The following is a 13,457-nucleotide window of genomic DNA, read 5'->3' as shown; positions in this document are numbered from 1 at the left end:
AATGCATTATAACGGAAGTTTATCTTAACCTTCCGAGAATCAATGTATTACAACGGAAGTTTATCTTAACCTTCCGAGAATCAATGTATTACACCGAAAGTTTATGTTAACCTCTCGGTCATCAATGTATTACACCGAAAGTTTATATTAACCTCTATGTTCTCAGTTTCCCCTCTTTTTTTTTTTTTTTTTCTTCACTCTCCTGCTTGCTTGCACCCACACACACACACAGACACACGAGCTGCACCCTCAGAGACTGCAGCCCAGGATTTAAGGAGCTTTTACTCCTAGGGACTCTAACCCTGGGATTCGGGGGTCCTCAAATCCCCAGGACTCCAACCTAGCTACTTCAGCCCTCGTCAGGGTCTGATGGGGTTGCCAAACCAAAGACCAGTTTTCGGGGGTCCTCAAATCCCCAGGACACTCACCTAGCGACTTCAGCCCTCGTCAGGGTCTGATGGGGTTGCCAAACCAAAGACCAGTTTTCGGGGGTCCTCAAATCCCCAGGACACTCACCTAGCGACTTCAGTCCTCGTCAGGAACTGATGGGGTGGCCAAACCAAAGACTAGGATTCAAAATCCTTTTATTTGTGTCAGATCATTGATCCCTTGGTACTCGCCGGTACCCACCAAACCCAATAGGATCCCTGATCCTTTCGTTTGTGTCGGATAGAAGATCCCTTGGTACTCGCCGGTACCTACTAAACCCAATAGTACTCGCCGGCACTATTGTTGTGCACTTTTACCGGTTTCCTTAATATTAACTTTAGCGAATTGCTCATGTATCAATTTGGTTCCTTCACCACCAATCCACAGCGTACTCCTTATTTTAGATTAATCAATATGCAGAATTAGATGTAACAGGTTTCTGCTTACCTTGTTTTGAGGCCGGCCTGGGAGTACGCAGTGTTCAGCAGGTGAAAGCTCTTGGACCGAATTCCCCCCTGCAGGGAAACTCCTATCCCGGACGAGCCCCCAAAATTGTTAGGATATTCCTTATCCACCCGAGTTGGTTGACGAGAAGAATCCACTACAGGAAATTAGTTAAAAAGTTTAACATTTATTTAGAAGAGAAAAAGTTGTACATGAGCAATTCTCCACAGATATATCTGGAGACAATGAAATACGCATCGCAAGCAAATCCCTTCCAAAGTCCGCCTGCCTTCTGACACTGACCTGTTTTAATCCCTCTGGTGCCCTTGAACGTTGGTTCAACCCAGTTCATCCTTCTGTAACAAATGCCTTCCCCGAACAATGAGTGTCTGGTACTCTCTCCTGCAGCCTTCGGCCTTGCTCTGAAAATGGGTTCAAACTGGCTCTCCCTTCGGTCGCAGGTGTGTTATCTCAGATAATATTTTATCTTCATTTTTCCTGTGCTCTCTCTTCCACCATTCACATTGTCTGCCTTATAAGGACCGATCCGGTCACGCCATCTGTCCTACAAGCGGACATCTATTCTACAAGCTAAAAAGTAAATACAAGAAGACACACACAGAGAACTCCACATCCCACATACCTCAAGATGCTGATATTTTATTTTCTCATTTGAAGGTGTGCATTGCTGCTGTCAAGCGACTGAGGAAAAGATCGATGAGGATTGGTGGTCGTCATCGATTTGTTGTTATTGATGAGAGCAAATTTGCCCACAAACGAAAGGTGGGCTATATATTTGTATGCATCTGTACAAATTTTAGATCAAGATTTTATAAGGAGTAATATTTTATACTTTATCTGTCAGTGCACGTGGGAAGGACACACGTTAAGATGTAATACAGTCCAAACCTTATTAAATATTGTGTTTTCTCATTTACTTTTAGTACCATCGTGGTCGATTTGGCAACACTTGGCGCCATGAACGGCAGTGGGTCTTTGGGATGTTGGAGGTCGACAGGAATTCCAGAAGACCCATTCTGAGACTCGTCAGGGATCGCAGAAGGAAGACACTTATAGGTCATATTAGACGCCATGTCAAACCCAGAACATCCATCCTCAGTGACGAATGGCGTGCCTACAAAGGGCAACTTGCCCAGTATGGGTATGATCATTATTCCGTCTGCCATAAAAACAACTTTGTGGACCGAGAGACTGGTGCTCATACTCAGCATATTAAGTGTGCATGGCAAAGCTACAAACTGGAAGTATGGCGCCACAGAGGGAATCGTACTCCTGAATCACTCAAGCTTCATCTTAAGATGATAGTGTGGCACCACTGGTTGGGTGTACGCCATTACAATGGTGTGTTGGGCAGACTTTTCCATGATGTGAAAAAACAAGTAAAAAATAAAATCTGACTCTCTACAATGTCTGCTAGTATTTATGCATCTATGTCGTGTCAGACTCATATGTTCTCTCCTGAGCAGATACTTGCTTGTGTGTTACAAAATGTCACTTTGGATAAAAATCACAACCAAATGTTTTGTGTTGGAATACATAAAGGAAACACTACCTCTTGACTTGTTTGTTGCTTTTGTTAAGGTATTTATATCATCTGACAGTGTAATAACACTTAATGACATTTTAACGAAACATTCAAATTGTTCCACTTTACTTCAATTCAAAGAAAACAGTTATGACACAATTATAAACTGGTTTGACTATGTAATAACATATAATGACATATTAATTGAAGAATCTAATTGTTCCACTTTACTTGAATTCAAAGAAAACAGTCGTGACACTGTTATAAAGTCATTTGGCAGTGTAGTTACACTTAACGACATCTTAAAGAAAGGGACAACATTTATGACACAGTTGTAATGGTTTTGTGACAGCGAGTGTCAAAACCATCGATATAGGACGGTTTAATGTCGCTCTAAGATATGAAACCAAACGTTTTTCTTAAGTTTGACAGTGAGGTCTGCTATGACATGTTTATGACAGGTTTTGTTGTCTTGGCTTATGTCAAGTGGTCTTAACAAGGACATCTCAAACAATGTCACCTTTGCATCAAAAGTGACACAACTTAACTTAACCGAATGACACTTAACGACAACTGTCATAAGTATTCATTGATATTTATGACAGCTGTCATGTCATGGTTATGACAATGTTATGTCAGCCTTATGAACACCCATTCAAGTAAAGTGTTACCCCGTAACTGCTTCAATTTTAGAAAAAGAAACTTCTGATTAACTTTGACACGTTTTAAAGGATTAGGAAAAAGATGAAATGCAGCTCACGGCCATACCTCTCTGGTTCCGCCCGATCTCGTCTGATCTCGGAAGCTAAGCAGAGCAGGGCCTGGTTAGTACCTGGATGGAAGACCGCCTTCGAATCCCAGGTGCCGTAAGCTTTTTCACTTCTCTCTCTGAAAGCCGCCCAGCGCCGTAGATTGTACACCTACAAATTACAAAAAGAATATCACATTGTTGAAGAGATGCATGTTTAGTTGAGATGAGCGAGTACAGCATAATCTGTATCTGTATCTGTTGAACCATATGAATTATCTGTATCCGTATCCGTACTCGGACTGGGCGGGGCCTACCCCGAAAATGGGCGGGGCCTAACCCGGAAGTAGGAAGGATTTACCCCGTAAATTGTCGGGTTAAGCCTTTCTGCGTTTAAAACAGCATTCCTTCTTAATTCTTATCACTGATGATCATGAGAGAGAGAGAGGAAGTGTGTGTGTGGCTTAATTTGTAATATTAATATTTAGTTATTCAACACAACTAGTCAACGTCAGACACTGAGTGCGTGAAGAGAGCCAGCAGACGGTAAAAAAAACTGATTAGAGAGAGAGAGAGAGAGAGAGAGAGAGAGACAAACAGACAGAGAGAGAGAGGTCAGTGCGTGAAGTAAAAAAAAAACTGGTTAGAGCAGAGACGCAATGCGAGTCGCATTCTTAAGCACCACGTCTTAACAAGCCCCACGTTTACCTGAACTCTACTAGTTAAGAACAACAAACCGAAGTAAAAAAAAATAAAGGCGAAGAAATCGTTTAAATTTATCGGGAAAGACCCGTGAACCTGGTGAGTGAGCCGAGCGGGACGCAGCAACACAAACAGTATGTGTGTAGTGGAGGGGCGCTGTGACTACCAGCCAATCACAGAACGCAGACACAGACAGCTACCCAATGAGGAATTTTATTCAATCCGAGCACAGATATTGACTCGTATTACTCGTATAATACTCGTACTCTGCAAAAGTGCTTTATCCGTACCGGATACTCGTTTAAGCCGAGTATCCGGCTCATCTCTAATGTTTAGTGTTGTTTTAACGTTGGATATATAAGGAACTTAGACAATATCATCAAAAATGATTCCGTTTCATGGTTGCTAAATTAGTGTTGATCAACATTTAACAATTGGCATACTTTTGTTTGTAATTTAGCCCTTGAAATACAGGTGCTAACCCAACATGTTAGAATTGCCAGTGAAGAAAAGTAAAGTTACCTTCAGGCTTTAGGAACCTCTCTTGCCAATGCTAAGAACTGCTTCAATTTTAGAAAAAGAAACTTCTGATTAACTTTGACACGTTTTAAAGGATTAGGAAAAAGATGAAATGCAGGTTACGGCCATACCTCTCTGGTTCCGCCCGATCTCGTCTGATCTCGGAAGCTAAGCAGAGCAGGGCCTGGTTAGTACCTGGATGGAAGACCGCCTGGGAATCCCAGGTGCCGTAAGCTTTTTCACTTATCTCTCCGAAAGCCGCCGAGCGCCGCAGATTGTACACCTACAAATTACAAAAAGAATATCACATTGTTGAAGAGATGCATGTTTAGTGTTGTTTTAACGTTGGATATGAAAGGAAATTAGACAATATTATCCAAAATGATTCCGTTTCATGATTGCTAAATTAGTGTTGATCAACATTTACGATTGGCCTACTATTGTTTGTAATTTAGCCGTTGAAATACAGGTGCTAACCAAACATGTTAGAATTGCCAGTGAAGAAAAGTAAAGTTACCTTCACGTTTTAGGAACCTCTCTTGCCAATGCTAAGAACTGCTTCAATTTTAGAAAAAGAAACTTCTGATTATCTTTGACACGTTTTAAAGGATTAGGAAAAAGATAAAAAGCAGCTTACGGCCATACCTCTCTGGTTCCGCCCGATCTCGTCTGATCTCGGAAGCTAAGCAGAGCAGGGCCTGGTTAGTACCTGGATGGAAGACCGCCTGGGAATCCCAGGTGCCGTAAGCTTTTTCACTTCTCTCTCCGAAAGCCGCCGAGCGCCGCAGATTGTACACCTGTTTTAACGTTGGATATGAAAGGAAATTAGACAATATTATCCAAAATCATTCCGTTTCATGATTGCTAAATTAGTGTTGATCAACATTTACGATTGGCATACTATTGTTTGTAATTTAGCCGTTGAAATACAGGTGCTAACCCAACATGTTAGAATTGCCAGTGAAGAAAAGTAAAGTTACCTTCAGGCTTTAGGAACCTCTCTTGCCAATGCTAAGAACTGCTTCAATTTTAGAAAAAGAAACTTCTGATTAACTTTGACACGTTTTAAAGGATTAGGAAAAAGATGAAATGCAGGTTACGGCCATACCTCTCTGGTTCCGCCCGATCTCGTCTGATCTCGGAAGCTAAGCAGAGCAGGGCCTGGTTAGTACCTGGATGGAAGACCGCCTGGGAATCCCAGGTGCCGTAAGCTTTTTCACTTCTCTCTCCGAAAGCCGCCGAGCGCCGCAGATTGTACACCTACAAATTACAAAAAGAATATCACATTGTTGAAGAGATGCATGTTTAGTGTTGTTTTAACGTTGGATATGAAAGGAAATTAGACAATATTATCCAAAATGATTCCGTTTCATGATTGCTAAATTAGTGTTGATCAACATTTACGATTGGCATACTATTGTTTGTAATTTAGCCGTTGAAATACAGGTGCTAACCCAACATGTTAGAATTGCCAGTGAAGAAAAGTAAAGTTACCTTCAGGCTTTAGGAACCTCTCTTGCCAATGCTAAGAACTGCTTCAATTTTAGAAAAAGAAACTTCTGATTAACTTTGACACGTTTTAAAGGATTAGGAAAAAGATGAAATGCAGCTCACGGCCATACCTCTCTGGTTCCGCCCGATCTCGTCTGATCTCGGAAGCTAAGCAGAGCAGGGCCTGGTTAGTACCTGGATGGAAGACCGCCTGGGAATCCCAGGTGCCGTAAGCTTTTTCACTTCTCTCTCCGAAAGCCGCCGAGCGCCGCAGATTGTACACCTACAAATTACAAAAAGAATATCACATTGTTGAAGAGATGCATGTTTAGTGTTGTTTTAACGTTGGATATGAAAGGAAATTAGACAATATTATCCAAAATGATTCCGTTTCATGATTGCTAAATTAGTGTTGATCAACATTTACGATTGGCATACTATTGTTTGTAATTTAGCCGTTGAAATACAGGTGCTAACCCAACATGTTAGAATTGCCAGTGAAGAAAAGTAAAGTTACCTTCAGGCTTTAGGAACCTCTCTTGCCAATGCTAAGAACTGCTTCAATTTTAGAAAAAGAAACTTCTGATTAACTTTGACACGTTTTAAAGGATTAGGAAAAAGATGAAATGCAGCTCACGGCCATACCTCTCTGGTTCCGCCCGATCTCGTCTGATCTCGGAAGCTAAGCAGAGCAGGGCCTGGTTAGTACCTGGATGGAAGACCGCCTGGGAATCCCAGGTGCCGTAAGCTTTTTCACTTCTCTCTCTGAAAGCCGCCCAGCGCCGTAGATTGTACACCTACACAATTGTAAAAAAAATTTCACATTGTAGAAGAGATGCAATAGGAAGAAGATGAAAGGTGGCTTACGTCCATACCATCGTCAGGCCATTTGAGGTGGCGGGGACTGCAATGGCCATTCACCGATTGGCTGGGACCCCTGGGCGGGTCTTCTCTAGTCCATCCAATTTTCGCCATGGGATGTCACAGCCTTCTTTGCATACCCTTATTTAACCCACACAAAGATGCCAGCGGCAGGCGTGTCATAATTCATTGACGCATTATAAAGGATTAGGAAAAAGATAAAAAGCAGCTTACGGCCATACCTCTCTGGTTCCGCCCGATCTCGTCTGATCTCGGAAGCTAAGCAGAGCAGGGCCTGGTTAGTACCTGGATGGAAGACCGCCTGGGAATCCCAGGTGCCGTAAGCTTTTTCACTTCTCTCTCTGAAAGCCGCCCAGCGCCGTAGATTGTACACCTACACAATTGTAAAAAAAAATTCACATTGTAGAAGAGATGCAATAGGAAGAAGATGAAAGGTGGCTTACGTCCATACCATCGTCAGGCCATTTGAGGTGGCGGGGACTGCAATGGCCATTCACCGATTGGCTGGGACCCCTGGGCGGGTCTTCTCTAGTCCATCCAATTTTCGCCATGGGATGTCACAGCCTTCTTTGCATACCCTTATTTAACCCACACAAAGATGCCAACGGCAGGCGTGTCATAATTCTTTGACGCATTATAAAGGATTAGGAAAAAGATAAAAAGCAGCTTACGGCCATACCTCTCTGGTTCCGCCCGATCTCGTCTGATCTCGGAAGCTAAGCAGAGCAGGGCCTGGTTAGTACCTGGATGGAAGACCGCCTGGGAATCCCAGGTGCCGTAAGCTTTTTCACTTCTCTCTCCGAAAGCCGCCGAGCGCCGCAGATTGTACACCTGTTTTAACGTTGGATATGAAAGGAAATTAGACAATATTATCCAAAATGATTCCGTTTCATGATTGCTAAATTAGTGTTGATCAACATTTACGATTGGCATACTATTTTTTGTAATTTAGCCGTTGAAATACAGGTGCTAACCCAACATGTTAGAATTGCCAGTGAAGAAAAGTAAAGTTACCTTCAGGCTTTAGGAACCTCTCTTGCCAATGCTAAGAACTGCTTCAATTTTAGAAAAAGAAACTTCTGATTAACTTTGACACGTTTTAAAGGATTAGGAAAAAGATGAAAAGCAGCTTACGGCCATACCTCTCTGGTTCCGCCCGATCTCGTCTGATCTCGGAAGCTAAGCAGAGCAGGGCCTGGTTAGTACCTGGATGGAAGACCGCCTGGGAATCCCAGGTGCCGTAAGCTTTTTCACTTCTCTCTCCGAAAGCCGCCGAGCGCCGCAGATTGTACACCTACAAATTACAAAAAGAATATCACATTGTTGAAGAGATGCATGTTTAGTGTTGTTTTAACGTTGGATATGAAAGGAAATTAGACAATATTATCCAAAATGATTCCGTTTCATGATTGCTAAATTAGTGTTGATCAACATTTACGATTGGCATACTATTGTTTGTAATTTAGCCGTTGAAATACAGGTGCTAACCCAACATGTTAGAATTGCCAGTGAAGAAAAGTAAAGTTACCTTCAGGCTTTAGGAACCTCTCTTGCCAATGCTAAGAACTGCTTCAATTTTAGAAAAAGAAACTTCTGATTATCTTTGACACGTTTTAAAGGATTAGGAAAAAGATGAAAAGCAGCTTACGGCCATACCTCTCTGGTTCCGCCCGATCTCGTCTGATCTCGGAAGCTAAGCAGAGCAGGGCCTGGTTAGTACCTGGATGGAAGACCGCCTGGGAATCCCAGGTGCCGTAAGCTTTTTCACTTCTCTCTCTGAAAGCCGCCCAGCGCCGTAGATTGTACACCTACACAATTGTAAAAAAAATGTCACATTGTAGAAGAGATGCATTAGGAAGAAGATGAAAGGTGGCTTACGTCCATACCATCGTCAGGCCATTTGAGGTGGCGGGGACTGCAATGGCCATTCACCGATTGGCTGGGACCCCTGGGCGGGTCTTCTCTAGTCCATCCAATTTTCGGCATGGGATGTCACAGCCTTCTTTGCATACCCTTATTTAACCCACACAAAGATGCCAACGGCAGGCGTGTCATAATTCATTGACGCATTATAAAGGATTAGGAAAAAGATAAAAAGCAGCTTACGGCCATACCTCTCTGGTTCCGCCCGATCTCGTCTGATCTCGGAAGCTAAGCAGAGCAGGGCCTGGTTAGTACCTGGATGGAAGACCGCCTGGGAATCCCAGGTGCCGTAAGCTTTTTCACTTCTCTCTCTGAAAGCCGCCCAGCGCCGTAGATTGTACACCTACACAATTGTAAAAAAAATGTCACATTGTAGAAGAGATGCAATAGGAAGAAGATGAAAGGTGGCTTACGTCCATACCATCGTCAGGCCATTTGAGGTGGCGGGGACTGCAATGGCCATTCACCGATTGGCTGGGACCCCTGGGCGGGTCTTCTCTAGTCCATCCAATTTTCGGCATGGGATGTCACAGCCTTCTTTGCATACCCTTATTTAACCCACACAAAGATGCCAACGGCAGGCGTGTCATAATTCATTGACGCATTATAAAGGATTAGGAAAAAGATAAAAAGCAGCTTACGGCCATACCTCTCTGGTTCCGCCCGATCTCGTCTGATCTCGGAAGCTAAGCAGAGCAGGGCCTGGTTAGTACCTGGATGGAAGACCGCCTGGGAATCCAAGGTGCCGTAAGCTTTTTCACTTCTCTCTCCGAAAGCCGCCGAGCGCCGCAGATTGTACACCTACAAATTACAAAAAGAATATCACATTGTTGAAGAGATGCATGTTTAGTGTTGTTTTAACGTTGGATATGAAAGGAAATTAGACAATAATATCCAAAATGATTCCGTTTCATGTTTGCTAAATTAGTGTTGATCAACATTTACGATTGGCATACTATTGTTTGTAATTTAGCCGTTGAAATACAGGTGCTAACCCAACATGTTAGAATTGCCAGTGAAGAAAAGTAAAGTTACCTTCAGGCTTTAGGAACCTCTCTTGCCAATGCTAAGAACTGCTTCAATTTTAGAAAAAGAAACTTCTGATTATCTTTGACACGTTTTAAAGGATTAGGAAAAAGATGAAAAGCAGCTTACGGCCATACCTCTCTGGTTCCGCCCGATCTCGTCTGATCTCGGAAGCTAAGCAGAGCAGGGCCTGGTTAGTACCTGGATGGAAGACCGCCTGGGAATCCCAGGTGCCGTAAGCTTTTTCACTTCTCTCTCTGAAAGCCGCCCAGCGCCGTAGATTGTACACCTACACAATTGTAAAAAAAATGTCACATTGTAGAAGAGATGCAATAGGAAGAAGATGAAAGGTGGCTTACGTCCATACCATCGTCAGGCCATTTGAGGTGGCGGGGACTGCAATGGCCATTCACCGATTGGCTGGGACCCCTGGGCGGGTCTTCTCTAGTCCATCCAATTTTCGGCATGGGATGTCACAGCCTTCTTTGCATACCCTTATTTAACCCACACAAAGATGCCAACGGCAGGCGTGTCATAATTCATTGACGCATTATAAAGGATTAGGAAAAAGATAAAAAGCAGCTTACGGCCATACCTCTCTGGTTCCGCCCGATCTCGTCTGATCTCGGAAGCTAAGCAGAGCAGGGCCTGGTTAGTACCTGGATGGAAGACCGCCTGGGAATCCCAGGTGCCGTAAGCTTTTTCACTTCTCTCTCCGAAAGCCGCCGAGCGCCGCAGATTGTACACCTACAAATTACAAAAAGAATATCACATTGTTGAAGAGATGCATGTTTAGTTGAGATGAGCGAGTACAGCATAATCTGTATCTGTATCTGTTGAACCATATGAATTATCTGTATCCGTATCCGTACTCGGACTGGGCGGGGCCTACCCCGAAAATGGGCGGGGCCTAACCCGGAAGTAGGAAGGATTTACCCCGTAAATTGTCGGGTTAAGCCTTTCTGCGTTTAAAACAGCATTCCTTCTTAATTCTTATCACTGATGATCATGAGAGAGAGAGAGGAAGTGTGTGTGTGGCTTAATTTGTAATATTAATATTTAGTTATTCAACACAACTAGTCAACGTCAGACACTGAGTGCGTGAAGAGAGCCAGCAGACGGTAAAAAAAACTGATTAGAGAGAGAGAGAGAGAGAGAGAGAGAGAGACAAACAGACAGAGAGAGAGAGGTCAGTGCGTGAAGTAAAAAAAAAACTGGTTAGAGCAGAGACGCAATGCGAGTCGCATTCTTAAGCACCACGTCTTAACAAGCCCCACGTTTACCTGAACTCTACTAGTTAAGAACAACAAACCGAAGTAAAAAAAAATAAAGGCGAAGAAATCGTTTAAATTTATCGGGAAAGACCCGTGAACCTGGTGAGTGAGCCGAGCGGGACGCAGCAACACAAACAGTATGTGTGTAGTGGAGGGGCGCTGTGACTACCAGCCAATCACAGAACGCAGACACAGACAGCTACCCAATGAGGAATTTTATTCAATCCGAGCACAGATATTGACTCGTATTACTCGTATAATACTCGTACTCTGCAAAAGTGCTTTATCCGTACCGGATACTCGTTTAAGCCGAGTATCCGGCTCATCTCTAATGTTTAGTGTTGTTTTAACGTTGGATATATAAGGAACTTAGACAATATCATCAAAAATGATTCCGTTTCATGGTTGCTAAATTAGTGTTGATCAACATTTAACAATTGGCATACTTTTGTTTGTAATTTAGCCCTTGAAATACAGGTGCTAACCCAACATGTTAGAATTGCCAGTGAAGAAAAGTAAAGTTACCTTCAGGCTTTAGGAACCTCTCTTGCCAATGCTAAGAACTGCTTCAATTTTAGAAAAAGAAACTTCTGATTAACTTTGACACGTTTTAAAGGATTAGGAAAAAGATGAAATGCAGGTTACGGCCATACCTCTCTGGTTCCGCCCGATCTCGTCTGATCTCGGAAGCTAAGCAGAGCAGGGCCTGGTTAGTACCTGGATGGAAGACCGCCTGGGAATCCCAGGTGCCGTAAGCTTTTTCACTTATCTCTCCGAAAGCCGCCGAGCGCCGCAGATTGTACACCTACAAATTACAAAAAGAATATCACATTGTTGAAGAGATGCATGTTTAGTGTTGTTTTAACGTTGGATATGAAAGGAAATTAGACAATATTATCCAAAATGATTCCGTTTCATGATTGCTAAATTAGTGTTGATCAACATTTACGATTGGCCTACTATTGTTTGTAATTTAGCCGTTGAAATACAGGTGCTAACCAAACATGTTAGAATTGCCAGTGAAGAAAAGTAAAGTTACCTTCACGTTTTAGGAACCTCTCTTGCCAATGCTAAGAACTGCTTCAATTTTAGAAAAAGAAACTTCTGATTATCTTTGACACGTTTTAAAGGATTAGGAAAAAGATAAAAAGCAGCTTACGGCCATACCTCTCTGGTTCCGCCCGATCTCGTCTGATCTCGGAAGCTAAGCAGAGCAGGGCCTGGTTAGTACCTGGATGGAAGACCGCCTGGGAATCCCAGGTGCCGTAAGCTTTTTCACTTCTCTCTCCGAAAGCCGCCGAGCGCCGCAGATTGTACACCTGTTTTAACGTTGGATATGAAAGGAAATTAGACAATATTATCCAAAATCATTCCGTTTCATGATTGCTAAATTAGTGTTGATCAACATTTACGATTGGCATACTATTGTTTGTAATTTAGCCGTTGAAATACAGGTGCTAACCCAACATGTTAGAATTGCCAGTGAAGAAAAGTAAAGTTACCTTCAGGCTTTAGGAACCTCTCTTGCCAATGCTAAGAACTGCTTCAATTTTAGAAAAAGAAACTTCTGATTAACTTTGACACGTTTTAAAGGATTAGGAAAAAGATGAAATGCAGGTTACGGCCATACCTCTCTGGTTCCGCCCGATCTCGTCTGATCTCGGAAGCTAAGCAGAGCAGGGCCTGGTTAGTACCTGGATGGAAGACCGCCTGGGAATCCCAGGTGCCGTAAGCTTTTTCACTTCTCTCTCCGAAAGCCGCCGAGCGCCGCAGATTGTACACCTACAAATTACAAAAAGAATATCACATTGTTGAAGAGATGCATGTTTAGTGTTGTTTTAACGTTGGATATGAAAGGAAATTAGACAATATTATCCAAAATGATTCCGTTTCATGATTGCTAAATTAGTGTTGATCAACATTTACGATTGGCATACTATTGTTTGTAATTTAGCCGTTGAAATACAGGTGCTAACCCAACATGTTAGAATTGCCAGTGAAGAAAAGTAAAGTTACCTTCAGGCTTTAGGAACCTCTCTTGCCAATGCTAAGAACTGCTTCAATTTTAGAAAAAGAAACTTCTGATTAACTTTGACACGTTTTAAAGGATTAGGAAAAAGATGAAATGCAGCTCACGGCCATACCTCTCTGGTTCCGCCCGATCTCGTCTGATCTCGGAAGCTAAGCAGAGCAGGGCCTGGTTAGTACCTGGATGGAAGACCGCCTGGGAATCCCAGGTGCCGTAAGCTTTTTCACTTCTCTCTCCGAAAGCCGCCGAGCGCCGCAGATTGTACACCTACAAATTACAAAAAGAATATCACATTGTTGAAGAGATGCATGTTTAGTGTTGTTTTAACGTTGGATATGAAAGGAAATTAGACAATATTATCCAAAATGATTCCGTTTCATGATTGCTAAATTAGTGTTGATCAACATTTACGATTGGCATACTATTGTTTGTAATTTAGCCGTT

General features: G+C 42.8%; 18 non-coding genes across 18 annotated transcripts; all 18 read left to right on the top strand.

Annotated features, from left to right (window-relative positions):
• The first annotated feature begins 3,173 nt into the window (after positions 1–3,173).
• Positions 3,174–3,292, top strand: LOC134120320 (5S ribosomal RNA). The gene has a single exon (XR_009951868.1). It is a non-coding gene; the product is annotated as a 5S ribosomal RNA (ribosomal RNA).
• A 1,213-nt stretch (positions 3,293–4,505) lies between these two features.
• Positions 4,506–4,624, top strand: LOC134120263 (5S ribosomal RNA). Its single transcript, XR_009951811.1, has one exon. It is a non-coding gene; the product is annotated as a 5S ribosomal RNA (ribosomal RNA).
• Positions 4,625–5,019: 395 nt separating this feature from the next.
• Positions 5,020–5,138, top strand: LOC134120190 (5S ribosomal RNA). Its single transcript, XR_009951739.1, has one exon. It is a non-coding gene; the product is annotated as a 5S ribosomal RNA (ribosomal RNA).
• Positions 5,139–5,482: 344 nt separating this feature from the next.
• LOC134120262 (5S ribosomal RNA) lies at positions 5,483–5,601 on the top strand. Its single transcript, XR_009951810.1, has one exon. It is a non-coding gene; the product is annotated as a 5S ribosomal RNA (ribosomal RNA).
• A 395-nt stretch (positions 5,602–5,996) lies between these two features.
• On the top strand, positions 5,997–6,115 carry LOC134120269 (5S ribosomal RNA). The gene has a single exon (XR_009951817.1). It is a non-coding gene; the product is annotated as a 5S ribosomal RNA (ribosomal RNA).
• A 395-nt stretch (positions 6,116–6,510) lies between these two features.
• On the top strand, positions 6,511–6,629 carry LOC134120268 (5S ribosomal RNA). Its single transcript, XR_009951816.1, has one exon. It is a non-coding gene; the product is annotated as a 5S ribosomal RNA (ribosomal RNA).
• A 339-nt stretch (positions 6,630–6,968) lies between these two features.
• LOC134120189 (5S ribosomal RNA) lies at positions 6,969–7,087 on the top strand. Its single transcript, XR_009951738.1, has one exon. It is a non-coding gene; the product is annotated as a 5S ribosomal RNA (ribosomal RNA).
• A 339-nt stretch (positions 7,088–7,426) lies between these two features.
• On the top strand, positions 7,427–7,545 carry LOC134120187 (5S ribosomal RNA). Its single transcript, XR_009951736.1, has one exon. It is a non-coding gene; the product is annotated as a 5S ribosomal RNA (ribosomal RNA).
• A 344-nt stretch (positions 7,546–7,889) lies between these two features.
• On the top strand, positions 7,890–8,008 carry LOC134120186 (5S ribosomal RNA). Its single transcript, XR_009951735.1, has one exon. It is a non-coding gene; the product is annotated as a 5S ribosomal RNA (ribosomal RNA).
• A 395-nt stretch (positions 8,009–8,403) lies between these two features.
• LOC134120185 (5S ribosomal RNA) lies at positions 8,404–8,522 on the top strand. Its single transcript, XR_009951734.1, has one exon. It is a non-coding gene; the product is annotated as a 5S ribosomal RNA (ribosomal RNA).
• Positions 8,523–8,861: 339 nt separating this feature from the next.
• LOC134120184 (5S ribosomal RNA) lies at positions 8,862–8,980 on the top strand. Its single transcript, XR_009951733.1, has one exon. It is a non-coding gene; the product is annotated as a 5S ribosomal RNA (ribosomal RNA).
• A 339-nt stretch (positions 8,981–9,319) lies between these two features.
• On the top strand, positions 9,320–9,438 carry LOC134120295 (5S ribosomal RNA). The gene has a single exon (XR_009951843.1). It is a non-coding gene; the product is annotated as a 5S ribosomal RNA (ribosomal RNA).
• A 395-nt stretch (positions 9,439–9,833) lies between these two features.
• Positions 9,834–9,952, top strand: LOC134120183 (5S ribosomal RNA). The gene has a single exon (XR_009951732.1). It is a non-coding gene; the product is annotated as a 5S ribosomal RNA (ribosomal RNA).
• Positions 9,953–10,291: 339 nt separating this feature from the next.
• LOC134120181 (5S ribosomal RNA) lies at positions 10,292–10,410 on the top strand. The gene has a single exon (XR_009951730.1). It is a non-coding gene; the product is annotated as a 5S ribosomal RNA (ribosomal RNA).
• A 1,213-nt stretch (positions 10,411–11,623) lies between these two features.
• LOC134120260 (5S ribosomal RNA) lies at positions 11,624–11,742 on the top strand. The gene has a single exon (XR_009951808.1). It is a non-coding gene; the product is annotated as a 5S ribosomal RNA (ribosomal RNA).
• A 395-nt stretch (positions 11,743–12,137) lies between these two features.
• On the top strand, positions 12,138–12,256 carry LOC134120180 (5S ribosomal RNA). Its single transcript, XR_009951729.1, has one exon. It is a non-coding gene; the product is annotated as a 5S ribosomal RNA (ribosomal RNA).
• Positions 12,257–12,600: 344 nt separating this feature from the next.
• On the top strand, positions 12,601–12,719 carry LOC134120259 (5S ribosomal RNA). Its single transcript, XR_009951807.1, has one exon. It is a non-coding gene; the product is annotated as a 5S ribosomal RNA (ribosomal RNA).
• A 395-nt stretch (positions 12,720–13,114) lies between these two features.
• Positions 13,115–13,233, top strand: LOC134120267 (5S ribosomal RNA). Its single transcript, XR_009951815.1, has one exon. It is a non-coding gene; the product is annotated as a 5S ribosomal RNA (ribosomal RNA).
• The last annotated feature ends 224 nt before the right edge of the window (positions 13,234–13,457 follow it).

Source organism: Pungitius pungitius, unplaced genomic scaffold, assembly GCF_949316345.1.
Source record: "Pungitius pungitius unplaced genomic scaffold, fPunPun2.1 scaffold_26, whole genome shotgun sequence".
NCBI lineage: Eukaryota > Metazoa > Chordata > Actinopteri > Perciformes > Gasterosteidae > Pungitius > Pungitius pungitius.
This window is presented reverse-complemented; position numbering and strand designations above follow the sequence as displayed.